The sequence below is a fragment of the Salvelinus alpinus genome, chromosome 2 (assembly GCF_045679555.1).
Source record: "Salvelinus alpinus chromosome 2, SLU_Salpinus.1, whole genome shotgun sequence".
NCBI lineage: Eukaryota > Metazoa > Chordata > Actinopteri > Salmoniformes > Salmonidae > Salvelinus > Salvelinus alpinus.
In genome coordinates, this window is record NC_092087.1 from 18,478,298 (window position 1) to 18,494,445 (window position 16,148).

A 16,148-nucleotide genomic window follows, 5' to 3' on the forward strand; every position below is an offset into this window, starting at 1 on the left:
CTAAACAGCAGTGTTTTGGGAATCATGTCCCTTTCCTCCATTTCTCCTTCCTCCATTATATATATTTTAAAAAATCTACAAAGAGACAAAACATCTGTTACTTTTCCATCTGGATCCCCCTTTCCATATTGGGTGTGCAAGAAATAGAGGAATGAAATAGAATAATGTATTCTACTAAAATGGGATACTGTGTGTAGCAGTGCCTTTTATGGCCTATTATCTTTCATGGTCTGACTTGGCTGTCTAAAATGCCAACATTTCAGAGATTACTACGAGGTGTTCCACAACGGTTTCCAGGACAGACAGCACATGTTCACAATTTGTCCAAAAACTATTTTCATTTAATTTATTTTTATTGTGATTTCCACTTGATATTACAAGAAAGGGTTCTAAAGCGCTGCTGAGGAAAACAAACACACCGATATTGCGGAGAGCTCAACACAGTCAGGATGCCTTGGTCAATTGAACATGACTGTTATGTCTCATCAGAGACTGATTTATTGAATGTTCATGATATACTGTATCTGCCTTTGAAACTTTTTCTACCTTCCCACTGCCTGTTTTCTTCTTGTAATGGCTTACTGTAGACTGGTGTACAGTGCAGTGCAGGGGAATCCAATAGCTTTGGGACTAGGATGTGAGTGGTGTTGTAGTATAATCACAGTCAAAGTGACTCCCCATAGTTTGCAAGGAATTAAAAGAACCAGTGACCATACAAAGCTGCGTCTGAAACGGCACACTATACTTTGGGATGTACCCTTGTATTTGTTGTTGGTTTTTCCTCTGGAAAAAGTTTAAAAATAGTAACTTACATTTAAACAGCCTACTGTTATAAGGCACAGTATAGTGGTGTCAATACCATCTGCACAAAAAATATTTTGAGGTTTGTACTTCATACACATTTTGTCTATAAAAACATAACACACACACACATATATAGTACCAGTCAAAAGTTTGGACACACCTACTCATTCAAGGGTTTTTCTTTATTTTTAATGTTTCCTACATAGAATATTAGTGAATAATAGTGAAGACATCACAACTATGAAATAACACATATGGAATCATGTAGTAACCAAAAAAGTGATAAACAAATCAAAATGTATTTTATATTTGAGATTCTTCAAAGTCACCACCCTTTGCCTTGATGACAGTTTTAAACACTCTTAGCATTCTCTCCACCAGCTTCATGAGGAATGCTTTTCCAACAGTTTTGAACGAGTTTCCACATATGCTGAGCACTTGTTGGCTGCTTTTCCTTCACTCACGGTCCAACTCATCCCAAACCATCTCAATTGGGTTGAGGTCAGGTGATTGTGGAGGCCAGGTCATCTGATGCAGCACTCCATCACTCTCCTTGGTCAAATAGCCAAAACACTGCCTGGTGGTGTGTTTTGGGTAATTGTACTGTTGAAAAACAAATAATAGTTTCACTAAGCGCAAACCAGATGGGATGGCGTATCTCTGTAGAATGCTGTGGTAGCTATGCTGGTTAAGTGTGCCTTGAATTCTAAATAAATCACAGACAGTGTAACCAGCAAAGCACCTCCACACCATCACACCTCCTCCTCCATGCTTCACGGTGGGAACCACACATGCAGAGATAATCCATTCACCTACTTTGCGTCTCACAAAGAAACGACGGTTGGAACCAAAAATCTCAAATTTGGACTCATCAGACCAAAGGACAGATTTCCACCGGTCTAATGTCCATTGCTCATGTTTCTTGGCCCAAGCAAGTCTCTTCTTCTTATTGGTGTCCTTTTAGTAGTGGTTTCTTTACAGCAATTTGACCATGAAGGCCTGATTCACGCATTCTCCTCTGAACAGTTGATGGTGAGATGTCTCTGTTACTTGAACTCTGTGAAACATTTATTTGCGCTGCAAGGCTGGTAACTCTAATGAACATATCCTCTGCAGCAGAGGTAACTCTGGGTCTTCCTTTCCTGTGGCGGTCCTCATGAGAGAGAGTTTCATCATTGCGCTTGATGGTTTTTGCTACTGCACTTAAAGAAATGTTCAAAGTTCTTGAAATGTTCCACATTGACTGACCTTCATGTCTTAAAGTAATGATGGACTTTCGTTTCTCTTTGCTTGAGCTGTTCTTGCCATAATATGGACTTAGTCTTTTACCAAATAGGGCTATCTTCTGTATACCACCACTACCTTGTTACAACACAACTGATTGGCTGAAACGCATTAAGAAGGAAAGAAATGTCACCACTGAACTTTTCACAAGGCACACCTGTTAATTGAAATGCATTCCAGGTGACTACCTCATGAAGCTGGTTGAGAGAATGCCAAGAGTGTGCAAAGCTGTCATCAAGGTAAATGGTGGCTACTTCGTAAAATCTCAAATACAAAATATATTTTGATTTGTTTAACACTTTTTTGGTTACTACATGATTCCATATGTGTTATTTCACAGATTTGATATATTCACTAGTATTTTATAATTTAGAAAATAGTACAAATAAAGAAAAACCCTTGAATGAGTAGGTTTGTCCAAATTTTTGACTGGTACTATATATATATATATATATATATATAGATGTGGGGAAATGTCCATCTATTATCACAGGTTAAAGAAGCTGTACTATATATATATATAGTATTGCTCCTTTAACCTGTGATAATAGATGGACATTTCCCCACTATAGTATTCCTTAGACCATGATAATTAAATAAATAAATAATACAGATAGACTTTCTAGTATTGGATGTTCATTCTTCTTGCATAACTACCTTATGATATAACTCTAAACCAAAATGGAACACGCAGAAAATACATTTCTGAAGCAACAAAATGATACCTTGTCATTGCTGTGTGCTTCTCTGTTATTCACAGGTGAAAGCTGATACTGCTATATAATTATCTAGACCAACAGCTATTTTTGTGACTCACAATCCCCTATTAGCGCTATCAGTGGATCGTTTACCTGAGATGTTTCCATTTTCAATGTTTCATTGTGATTATTATAGAGCTATTGAGCTAAATCCTTACTTCTCAAACTAGTGAGTAATTTTCAAACTTTTGATTATATTAAATGATGGGTACTTCACAATGTTCTGAATTTGTGCTGTTTTGTGATAAATTGCATATTGCATAAGCATTGCATTAGTAATATGCAATTTATTATGTCACTGTATATCTTGATGTAAAAACAAATGCTATATTATTGAAGATATGAAGTAAAATTGATTAAATTAACTTGTCTAGGCATCACATGTAGTGTTTGGAGTTTATTATGGAAGGCAGGTTGGATATTCTAATGCTGTTTATTCACATTTTACATAGAGTAGATAAACTTGTGCCTAGATAGAGTAGATAAACTTGTGCCTAGATAAACCTACGTCAATCTAATGGTCCTATTTCTTCCAGATGGGCAAAAAAAATATATAAATGAGGAGTTGATGGCTTGTTTATGTGAGTTTCAGCTCTCCATGTCCAAACTGATATGGTTATTGTAAGGTCTTATATAACCAACAACTGGCAGCTCTGTACACATCTGATGACTGAACTAGATGTTTTTATTTTACAAGGAGTGTTTACAGTGTTCACAGAGCTCTGCAAAACACTCAACAACATCAGGGTGCAGTCGTTGATTCTAAATCTTTATTACAATCCCATAAGCCACTAAATTGCTAGTTTAATTTAAATGTGGCACAACTTATACATACAGTACCTAGTGAAAGTCTACACACCCCTTCCACAGTCTACACATTGTTGTCCTTCAGAGCTACACAACACATTTTCAAAGTGCAATAAATAAATAACATTTTCCAAATTAAGAATAAAATAAAAACCAGAATTATTTTGATTGTGTATGTCTTTACACCCCAGAGTTAATACTTGGTGGAAGCACTTTTTATTTTTATTTAACCTTTATTTTACTAGGCAAGTCAGTTAAGAACAATTTTTTTACAATGACGGCCTTCCCCGGCCAAACCCTAACGACGCTGGGCCAATTGTACGCCGCCCTATGGAACTTCCTATCACGGCCGGTTGTGATATAGCTTGGAATCGAACCAGGGTCTGTAGTGACGCCTCTAGCCCTGAGAGGCAGTACCTTAGACCACTGTGCCTCTTGGGAGCCCACTGTTGGCAGCCATTACAGCTGTGAATCATTTTGAATAATATTCTACCAACTCTGACTACAACATACTGTATGTCCATAGTTATTTTTTTTCAATTGCTTAAGCTCAGTAAATTTTGTTGGGAATGATTGGCACACAGCAATATTCAACCCTTGTCTCTGCCTTTCAAGCAAATGTAAGTCAAGACCGAGGCTGGACAACTCAAAACCTGAGGCTGGACAACTCAAAACCTGAGGCTGGACAACTCAAAACCTGAGGCTGGACAACTCAAAACCTGAGGCTGGACAACTCAAAACCTGAGGCTGGACAACTCAAAACCTGAGGCTGGACAACTCAAAACCTGAGGCTGGACAACTCAAAACCTGAGGCTGGACAACTCAAAACCTGAGGCTGGACAACTCAAAACCTGATGGAAAACCATTCTGGTGTGTCTTTGGCATAAAAGTGTTAATCAAATCAAATTCTATTGGTCACATACACATGGTTAGCAGATGTTAATGCGAGTGTAGCGAAATGCTTGTGCTTCTAGTTCCAACCATGCAGTAATATCTTACAAGTAATCTAACAATTTCACAACAACTACCTTTTACACACAAGTGTAAAGGAATGAATAAGAATATGTACATATAAATATATGGATGAGCTATGGCCGAACGGCATTAGGAAGATGCAGTAGATGGTATAGAGTACAGTATATACATATGAGATGAGTAATGTAGACTAGTGATACATTTATTACATCCAATTTTGTATTATTAAAGTGGCTAGAGATTTGAGTCAGTATGGTGGCAGCAGCCACTCAATGTTAGTGATGGCTGTTTAACAGTCTGATGGCCTTGAGATAGAAGCTGTTTTTCAGTCTCTCGGTCCCAGCTTTGATGCACCTGTACTGACCTTGGCTTCTGGATGATAGTGGGGTGAACAGGCAGTGGCTCGGGTGGTTGTTGTCCTTGATGATCTTTTTGGCCTTCCTGTGGTGTAGGTGTCCTGGAGGGCAGGTAGTTTGCCCCCAGTGATGCGTTGTACAGACCTCACTACCCTCTGGAGAGCCTTACGGTTGTGGGCGGAGCAGTTGCTGTACCAGGCGGTGATACAACCCGACAGGATGCTCTTCATTGTGCATCTGTAAAAGTTTGTGAGTGTTTTTGGTGACAAGCCAAAATTCTTCAGCCTCCCGAGGTTGAAGAGGCGCTGTTGCGCCTTCTTCACCACGCTGTCTGTGTGGTTGGACCATTTCAGTTTGTCCGTGATGTGTACGCCGAGGAACTTAAAACTTTCCACCTTCTCCACAACTGTACCGTCGATGTGGATAGGGGGGTGCTCCCTCTGCTGTTTCCTGAAGTCCACGGTCATCTCATTTGTTTTGTTGACGTTGAGTGTGAGGTTATTTTCCTGACGCCACACTCCGAGGGCCCTCACCTCCTCCCTGTAGGCCGTCTCGTCGTTGTTGGTAATCAAGCCTACCACTGTAGTGTCGTCTGCAAACTTGATGATTGAGTTGGAGGCATGCATGGCCACGCAGTCATGGGTGAACAGGAGAGGACTGAGAACGCACCCTTGTGGGGCCCCAGTGTTGAGGATCAGCGGGATGGAGATGTTGTTTCCTACCCTCACCACCTGGGGGCGTCCCGTCAAAAAGTCCAGGACCCAGTTGCACAGGGCAGGGTCGAGACCCAGGGTCTCGAGCTTAATGACGAGTTTGAAGGGTACTATGGTGTTAAATGCTGAGCTGTAGTCGATGAAAAGCATTCTTATAGGTATTCCTCTTGTCCAGATGGGTTAGGGCAGTGTGCAGTGTGATTGCGATTGCGTAGTCTGTGGACCTATTGGGGCAGTAAGCAAATTGGAGTGGGTCTAGGGTGTCAGGTAGGATGGAGGTGATATGATCCTTGACTAGTCTCTCAAAGCACTTCATGATGACGGAAGTGAGTGCTACGCGGCGAGAGTCGTTTAGCTCATTTACCGTAGCTTTCTTGGGAACAGGAACAATGGTGGCCCTCTTGAAGCATGTGGGAACAGCAGACTGATTGAATATGTCAGTGTTACGCACGCCTCTGAGAAGAGGGAACGCAACTCCCTGCTGCAACTCAACTCCCTGTGAAGTGTAAGAGGTATGGACTGTAGGCGTGAGTAAGGACGACAAAGGCAGATTTTACCGTTACTAGGATTTATTTCCTTACGGTAATATGGGGAAAAGGGGCTGGACGGAACCAAAGCAAAGAAAGTAAATATCAAAACTTCCCCCTTTCCTATCTAACCTGCCTACCCACTAGTTACCTATCTTAGCACCACCTGGTGCCCTAACCAAAATACAGGGGGTGGTCCGCCCAGGTCTTACCTAGTGTGCCTAGACAATGAATATACTACGGGTATATGTATGCCCGCGGGCCTCTTGCCTAAGCACTCCCAAAGTGCCTTCTCCTTCCCCCCTGGGAACAAATGAAACAGAACAATTATTAACAAACAATTTCAATAATCAAAACAGTGCGTCCTATAACACATAAGACATAACCAATCAGCTCCCTCAGCAACAACTTATATAGTACATACCAAATCTCTGAGAAAACAACCAACACTTTATCACAATCAAATTCTCAAGCAAGGATCTCTCTCTCCAATCTTTCCAAAATCTTCTCTCTAATGATTTCTCTCCCTCCAAAAAAGATCTCTCTTTCTTTAATCTCTCTCATATGATTTCTCTCCCTCCAAAACAAATCTCTCTTTCTTTAATCTCTCTCATGATCTCCTTTCCTGAACAGAACACTGGCTTTTATATTCCTCAGGTGGCAAAGGTAATTAGTGTCAGCTGCTTCTTGACGAGGGGGCGTGGTCAGCTCTCCAATTATCAATTAGCCATGGCAAACTCAGGAAGCTATCTCCTGAAACACACACTCAAATACATACCACAACACAGAAAACTGGGGAACGTAACACGCCCACCACAAAATTTGCAAACATTGTTTGTAATAACAAAACCCAACGCTTCCCCAGTTAGTAAACCCGTGATAGAGCGTCAGCAGCCACATTCGCTGAGCCCTTCACATAGGCTTTCTGTACATTATTTAGTAAGAACTGGTTACCTGACCTGGTTTTCGGCATTGGACCTACACAATCAATTATCACTCTTTCAAACGGTTCCCCCACCACAGGAATCGGGCAGAGCGGTGCTCTAGGAACTGTTTGATTCGCTTTCCCAGTGAGTTGACATATGTGACATGTTTTACAAAATTGGACCACATCAGACTTCAAACCTGGCCAGAAAAAATGTCGAAGGACTCGGTTATAGGTCTTTGTAATCCCCAAATGTCCAGACCACGCCTGGTCATGGGCGAGTGACAGCACCTGCTGTCGGAACGGTGTAGGAACAACCACTTGACACACTTCACTCCAGTCATTAACGGTGTCATGAGCTGCCCATTTACGCATCAAAACTCCTGCTTCCATAAAGTAGGCAGTCTCTCTAGTTTTAGCTTCCTCTAGGGAAATTACCGAAGCAAAACACTTGCGAAGACTGGCGTCTCCTTTTTGACATTCAATCACCTTCTCAGGGGTGACAGACAAAAGAATGTCATGTAATTGGGGCGCGATTTCGCAGTCCCCTTCCTTAGTTTTTACAGGAGTAAAAACTGTCGGACTTGCAGAAGGAATACTCGGTGCATTGTCTTCTACTTCAACATTCTCAAAAATGGAACTAGCCAAATCCACCACATCTCCAAGCTTGCGAGATTGTGCCCTCGTTAACACACAAGCAGGAAAAACATGTGGAAATGCTTGAACCAATATCTCATCTGTAGTTCTGATTTCTGGGTTGTCTACTACCTCTAACACAGGAGTAACGTTACCACCAGCAATATCATTCCCTAGTAGCAATGTGACTCCTTTTACTGGCAGCGTAGACACTACACCAACACGGAAACGTCCTGATACCAAGTCTGACACTAAGTGGACCCAGTGTAGTGGTACAGGTACTGTTTTTGTCTCTATCCCCTGTAATATGACATGCGAGCCACAATATGTTTCAGGAGACCAGGGTAAAGCATCAGTAATGATTACTGACTGCGCCGCCCCGGTGTCTCGTAAGATTTGAATGGGCTTTTTATCAGCTTGTTCTCCAGTTAAGGAAACACGACCGGTAGAGATGAACGGATTATAGACAGCATCCGGTTTCTCAAATGCTGAATCAAGAACTCGATCCAATGGACGAGCCAAAGACTTGACTAAACCCAAACTTTTCCTTTTTGGGGACTGTTTCGGTTTATTTTTCAAAACTGGGCAGTCCGCAATCACGTGACCCTTTTGGTGACAGTAAAAACATTCACGGATTTCTTGAAAAGGCTTGTCAGAGGAAAAGCGACCTGAACGAGGCACTGATGACGTAATCAGTCTACCTTCAAAACGAGGTGCACCAAAGACAGTCTTGTGTGTCAAAGCGTACTCATCTGCCAACACTGCTGCCTGGGCCAAAGTCACCACTTTCTGTTCATTTAAATGAACTACAATTCTATCAGGGAGGTTGCTTTTAAAATCCTCCAACAGCATCAACTCCCGAATATCAGCAAATGTGTTAGCTTTGCTGGCTGAACACCATCGATTAAACAGAGACTCTTTGTCCCTAGCAAACTCAACAAAAGTACGGTGAGAGGGTTTCTTGTGGTTCCTGAAGCGCTGTCTATAAGCTTCAGGCACCAACTCATAAGCCCGCAACACGGTAGTTTTAACTGTTTCGTAATGTAAACTGTCTTCCAGCGAGAGAGCAGCTACTACTTCCTGGGCTTTCCCAGACAATTTACATTGTAACAGGAGCGGCCAAACCTCAAGTGGCCAATGTAGCGCAGCGGCCACACGCTCAAACGCAGAGAAATAGGAATCAACTTCCGACTCTCGGAATGGAGGGACTAAAGCGATATTTTTACTCACATCGAAGTGGGCTTGATGATGAGCAGCTTGTGTAGTCGTACCGGAGCCAGCTTCTAGCTCCAGTTGTCGGATCCTCACCTCCTTGTCGGCTTCTATTTTCCTAATTTCAAGCTCAAAATGCATCTGTCTCTCCTTATCTTTGCTCCATTTTTAACCGGGCCAGCCTCACCTTCAGCCTAGCGGTCCCGTCTGAACGACCTGAAGCAGAAGATAAAGGATCGAATCGAGGCAATGTAAAGGGGGTACGAGCAACCCCTTCCTCCGCCCTGTCCTCCGACTTGGCATCGGAAGGTCTACCCGTCTCCTCTCCTTGCAATGAGAGAATTCTTTCTCTTACTAATCCCTCCCTGACTAGCACCAAAAGCTCAGCCTTTAGGGCTTTCTCAGGGACAACAAGTCCATAATGGTCAGCTATAGCTAAGAGGTCTACTTTCCGAAACCTCAACAAACAATCAATAGAGGGCGCTTCAATGAACTTGGAGATGGCTGAGGCAGCCATCTTGTACACAACAATCTACTGAACACACAAACTAAACAAGTCATCCAAACTCACAACCTACCATCACACCTCAATCACTAACCACAGAGAGTTCAGTGCAGCAGGGTCCGGTGGGTTTAATGGAATCCCGGATGAGCCCCCATTATGTTACGCACGCCTCTGAGAAGAGGGAACGCAACTCCCTGCTGCAACTCAACTCCCTGTGAAGTGTAAGAGGTATGGACTGTAGGCGTGAGTAAGGACGACAAAGGCAGATTTTACCGTTACTAGGATTTATTTCCTTACGGTAATATGGGGAAAAGGGGCTGGACGGAACCAAAGCAAAGAAAGTAAATATCAAAACTTCCCCCTTTCCTATCTAACCTGCCTACCCACTAGTTACCTATCTTAGCACCACCTGGTGCCCTAACCAAAATACAGGGGGTGGTCCGCCCACGTCTTACCTAGTGTGCCTAGACAATGAATATACTACGGGTATATGTATGCCCGCGGGCCTCTTGCCTAAGCACTCCCAAAGTGCCTTCTCCTTCCCCCCTGGGAACAAATGAAACAGAACAATTATTAACAAACAATTTCAATAATCAAAACAGTGCGTCCTATAACACATAAGACATAACCAATCAGCTCCCTCAGCAACAACTTATATAGTACATACCAAATCTCTGAGAAAACAACCAACACTTTATCACAATCAAATTCTCAAGCAAGGATCTCTCTCTCCAATCTTTCCAAAATCTTCTCTCTCTAATGATTTCTCTCCCTCCAAAAAAGATCTCTCTTTCTTTAATCTCTCTCATATGATTTCTCTCCCTCCAAAACAAATCTCTCTTTCTTTAATCTCTCTCATGATCTCCTTTCCTGAACAGAACACTGGCTTTTATATTCCTCAGGTGGCAAAGGTAATTAGTGTCAGCTGCTTCTTGACGAGGGGGCGTGGTCAGCTCTCCAATTATCAATTAGCCATGGCAAACTCAGGAAGCTATCTCCTGAAACACACACTCAAATACATACCACAACACAGAAAACTGGGGAACGTAACAGTCAGTAAACACACCAGCCAGCTGGTCTGCGCTTGCTCTGAGGACGCGGCTAGGGATGCCGTCTGGGCCGGCAGCCTTGCGAGGGTTAACACGTTTAATTGTTTTTCTCACGTTGGCTGCTGTGAAGGAGAGCCCACAGGTTTTGATAGTGGGCCGTATCGGTGGCACTGTATTGTCCTCAAAGCGAGCAAAGAAGTTGTTTAGTTTGTCTGGGAGCAAGACATCGGGGTCCGTGACGGGGCTGGTTTTCTTTTTGTAGTCCGTGATTGACTGTAGACCCTGCCACATACCTCTCGTGTCTGAGCCGTTGAATTGCAACTCTACTTTGTCTCTATACTGACGCTTAGCTTGTTTGATTGCCTTGTGGAGAGAATAGCTACACTGTTTGTATTCGGTCATGTTTCCGGTCGCCTTGCCCTGATTAAAAGCAGTTGTTCGCGCTTTCAGTTTTGTGCGAATGCTGCCATCAATCCACAGTTTCTGGTTGGGGAAGGCTTTAATAGTCACAGTGGGTACAACATCAGCGTATATCAGCGTATACAGCGTATACATCAATGTTGTTGTTCGACCCTATCCTGAACATATCCCAGTCCACGTGATCGAAGCAATCTTGAAGCGTGGAATCAGATTGGTCGGACCAGCGTTGAACAGACCTGAGCATGGGCATTTCCTGTTTTAGTTTCTGTCTATAGGCTGGGAGCAACAAAATTGAGTCGTGGTCAGATTTGCCGCAAGGAGGGCGAGGGAGGGCTTTGTATGCGTCGCGGAAGTTAGAGTAACAATGATCCAGAATGATCCAGATTTGCCAGATTTTGCCAGATAGCATTCGATATGCTGATAAAATTCAGGGAGCCTTGTTTTTCGATTAGCCTTGTTAAAATCCCCTGCTACAATAAATGCAGCCTCAGGATATATGGTTTCCAGTTTACATAGAGTCCAATGAAGTTCTACCCCAGGGTTAGGTTTTCAGAAGAATGAGGCATGTTTTCCTTAACCTTTTCACCTGGGCTTTGCTCCTTTCATATTCTTTTTTATTCTGACAAACTCCCCAGTCCCTGCCGATGACACTTAACATGATGCTGCCACCATAATACTTGAAAATACAGAGGGTTTCATTCTGTGTTGTGTGCTATTCGATTTGACAAAATATATATTTTTTAATTTAGGCCAAATGGTTAATGCAATGTTTATGAAAACAATGGATACATGTTTCCCTACAAATTGTGCAAGGTTAGTAGACTCTTATTCAAAATGATTCACAGCTGCCAACGGTGCTTCCACCAAGTATTAACTCTGGAGTGTGAAGACATACACAATCAAGACATCCTCATTTTGTATTTCTTCGTCATTTGGAAAATGTCTTATTTTTATTTCACTTTAAAAACGTGGCGTAGGTCGTGTAGATCAATAGGGGGGGAGGAAATCATATTTCATCCCTTTTTAGATCAAATTTGAAGGCAGCAAAATGTGAAGAATGTGCAAGAGGAGTGTAGACTTTCACTAGCAACTGTAATACCCTATATATACAAAAGTAGTGAACAAGAATGTAAATGCAACACACAACAATTTCAAAGATTTTACTGAGTTACAGTTCGTATAAGGAAATCAGTCAATTGAAATAAATTAAATCAGCCCTAATTTATGGATTTCACATGACTAGAAAGGGGTGCAGCCCACCCACTTGGGGGGCCAGGCCCAGCCAATCAAAATTAGTTTTCCCCCACAAACATGTTTTTTTCAGCAAATACTGGGACAGGTACTGTAAGTAAACTGTGGGTAACACAGTATGATTAAGCACAGTGCTCCAAGATTACAGTAGTAGGCTTTTCCGCCACATGTTTTTCTCTGATATTCTGCCTGCTACAGTAGCTATTGTTGTAGGACATTTATAACTCTCTCACATTCATCAGCAGGTGAAAGCCAGCGCTCTAGAACATCCCTTTAGTTCTAAATACAGTCGAGAGGAAACGTTAAAATCAGTTTGGAGATGTCATTCCAGACCAAACAGTAGGCAGTCAGTGTGTCTGTAGGCTCAAATCCAGGGGAAGACATCCTGTTTTTCCCATAGCTAGTACGTAGTGCTGCTATATATATATATATATATGTGTTTTCCACTGTAGGTGGATTTCAGTATATCTACTCTTTTTTGTTTTACAGACAAAGACAGTATTTTCATTTCCTCTTTCTTTGTGCCTTCTGAGTTGTACGTGTTCTATGCTGCATTTCTGAGGACGTACTGGTCCTTGAAATAAACTTGGAGTCAAGCAATGATACACTAGATATACAAAAGTATGTGGACACCCCTTCAAGTGAGTGGATTTGGATATTTCAGCCACACCTATTGCTGACGTGTTTATAAAATCAAGCACACAGCCACGTAATCTCCATAGACAAACATAGTCAGTAAAATGGCCTTACTGAAGAGCTCAGTGGCTTTCAATTTGGCACCGTTATAGGATGCCACCTTTCCAACAAGTCAGTTCGTCAAATTTCTGCCCTGCTAGAGCTGCCCCGGTCAACTGTAAGTGCTGTTATTGTGAAGTGGAAACATCTAGGAGCAACAACGGCTCAGCCACAAAGAGGTAGGCCATACAAGCTCACAGAACGGGACCACTGAGCGCTGAAGCGTGTAAAAATCATCTGTCCTCAGTTGCAACACTCACTACCGAGTTCCAAACTGCCTCTGGAAGCAACGTCAGCACAAGAACTGTTCGTCGGGAGCTTCATGAAATGGGTTTAAATGGCCGAGTAGCCGCACACAAGCCTAAGATCACCATGCACAATGCCAAGAGTAGGCTGGAGTGGTGTAAAGCTTGCCGCGTTGGACTCTGGAACAGTGGAAACGAGGTCTCTGGAGTGATGACTCACGCTTCACCATCTGGCTGTCCGACGACGGACAAATCTGGGTTTGTGGATGCCAAGAGAATGCTACCTGCCCTAATGCATTGTGCCAACTGTAAAGTTTGGTGGAGGAGGAGTAATGGTCTGGTGCTCTTTTTCATGGTTCGGGCTAGGCCCCTTAGTTCCAGTGAAGGGAAATCTTAACACTACAGCAGACAATGACATTCTAGACAATTATGTGCTTCCAACTTTGTGGCAACAGTTTATGGAAGGCCAGTGCTTAATGTGAGCTGAATCCTGCCAGAACAGGATCCGGCACCTCTCAGTTTTAGACAGTTTTGTTTCTGAACCCATTTGCCAGGATCCGGTACCTCTCATAGCATGAAAAAAAATGTTTCACTGTTTGTAATGTAAAAATTATAATTAAAGCAATCAGCAAATTCAAGTTGACTCCTCTGTAATCCCCCTGGCTGCCCCCTAAAAACGTAATGTGAAAACGTGCCTGGTAATTGAGCTGCCCTGTGTTTATGATTTGCACAACATTGTAGCCTATATAGACCAAAGTGTGGCCATTGCTGTAGTGAGAGAGAGAAGCACGCATGTATCTCACAGAACTAGAATGAGATTCACTTTCTATGATCTCTCTCCCACTCTCTACTGATAGACATGAGCCTGCTACTCTCATCTCTCCAGTGCTGGACTTCACCGTTTATTTCCTTATAGAATCGTAGCCACGCGAAGGGTTCTGGAGGAGCTGCAGCACCCATCATAAATTGAAATACATTTGCCAAAGTTATATAATTACTGCCGTCTGTTCAGAAAGACATGAAATAATTCCGTATACTACACCAAGAGTAGGCCTACAATTTAGCCACAGATGAACAGTTTATTTTTTTTAATTACCTAGCTGTGGATTCCGTGTAGCCCAATCACTATATGCCTACAGTCTGGAACGCACAGCAAGCATCGGCCATCACCAGTGATTGAGCTGAGCATCAATGTGTGAGTCAGCGAATATGTAAAGCTTTTTAGGACTATAATTTCCTCCTCATATTGTACAATATGTGTGTCTCCCCATCTAAAATGATGTAGAATTGCATGAAAGGCATTTATAAAGGCCACATTTTCCCCAAACCCTAGGCTACAAAAAATATTCTTCATTTGTGCAACTTCTGCAAGCGCCTCTACAATACTGCTCTATGCCAGTAAGCAAAAGCAATGATAATGCAAGCAATGCATTACTATAAAATATATATTTTTAATGAGTTCTGGTGCCTCAGAGCACCCGGGTCACCTCCCTCTCGGGCTCAATTTTTGTTCCGGCACATTTCAATTTACAAATGAAGCACTTGGGGAAGGACCTTTCCTGTTTCAGCATTACAATGCTCCTGTGCACAAAGCGAGGTCCATACAAAAATGGTGGCCTGCACAGAGCCCTGACCTCAACCCCATCGAATACCTTTGGGATGAATTGGAACGCCGATTGCGAGCCATGCCTAATCCACCAACATCAGTGCCCGACCTCACCAATGCTCTTCAAATCATATCAAACTTTATTTGTCACATGCGCCAAATACAAATATAGACTTTACCGTGAAATGCTTACTTACAAGCCCTTAACCAACAGTGCAGTTCAAGAATAGTTAAGAAAATATTTACCAAGTCGACTAAAATATAAAGTTATAATAAAAAGTAACACAATACGAATAATAATAATGAGGCTATATACAGGGGACGTAGGTGGGGGTGAAGTGACTATGCATAGATAAATAACAGCGAGTAGCAGCAGTGTACAAAAGGGAGGGGGGTGAAATGTAAATTGTCCAGTGGTGATTTTGCTTATTGTTCAACAGCCTTATGGCTTGGGGGTAGAAGCTGTCGAGGAGCCTTTTGGTCCTAGACTTGACGCTCTGGTACCGCTCGCCATACGGTAGCAGAGAAAACAGTCGATAACTTGGGTGACTGGAGTCTCAGACAATTTTATGGGCTTTCCTGGATGGTAGGGAGCTTGGCCCCAGTGATGTACTGGGCCGTTCGCACTACACTCTGTAGCTCCTTACAGTCAGATGCCGAGCAGTTGTCATACCAGGCAGTGATGCAACCGGTCAGGATGCTCTCGATGGTGCAGCTGTAGAACCTTTTGAGGATCTGGGAACCCATGCCAAATCTTTTCAGTCTCCTGAAGGGGAAAAGGTTTTGTCGTGCCCTCTTCCTCGTCTTGGTATGTTTGGACCATGATAGTTCGTTGGTGATGTGGACACGAAGGAACTTGAAACTCTCGATCCGATCCACTACAGCCCCATCGATGTTAATGGGGGCCTGTTCGGCCCGCCTTTTCCTGTAGTCCACGATCAGCTCCTTTGTCTTGCTCACGTTGAGGGAGAGGTTGTTGTCCTGGCACCACACTGCCAGTTATCTGACCTCCTCCCTATAGGCCGTCTCGTCGTTGTCGGTGATCAGGCCTACCACTGTTGTGTTGTCTGCAAACTTAATGATGGTGTTGGAGTCGTGTTTGGCCACACAGTCGTGGGTGAACAGGGAGTACAGGAGGGGACTAAGTACACACCCCTGAGGGGCCCCAGTGTTAAGGATCAGCGTGGCAGACGTGTTGTTGCCTACTCTTACCAACTGGGGACGGTCCGTCTGGAAGTCCAGGATCCAGTTGCAGAGGGAGGTGTTTAGTCCCAGAGTTCTTGGCTTAGTGATGAGCTACGTGAGCACTATGGTGTTGAATGCTGAGCTGTACTCAATGA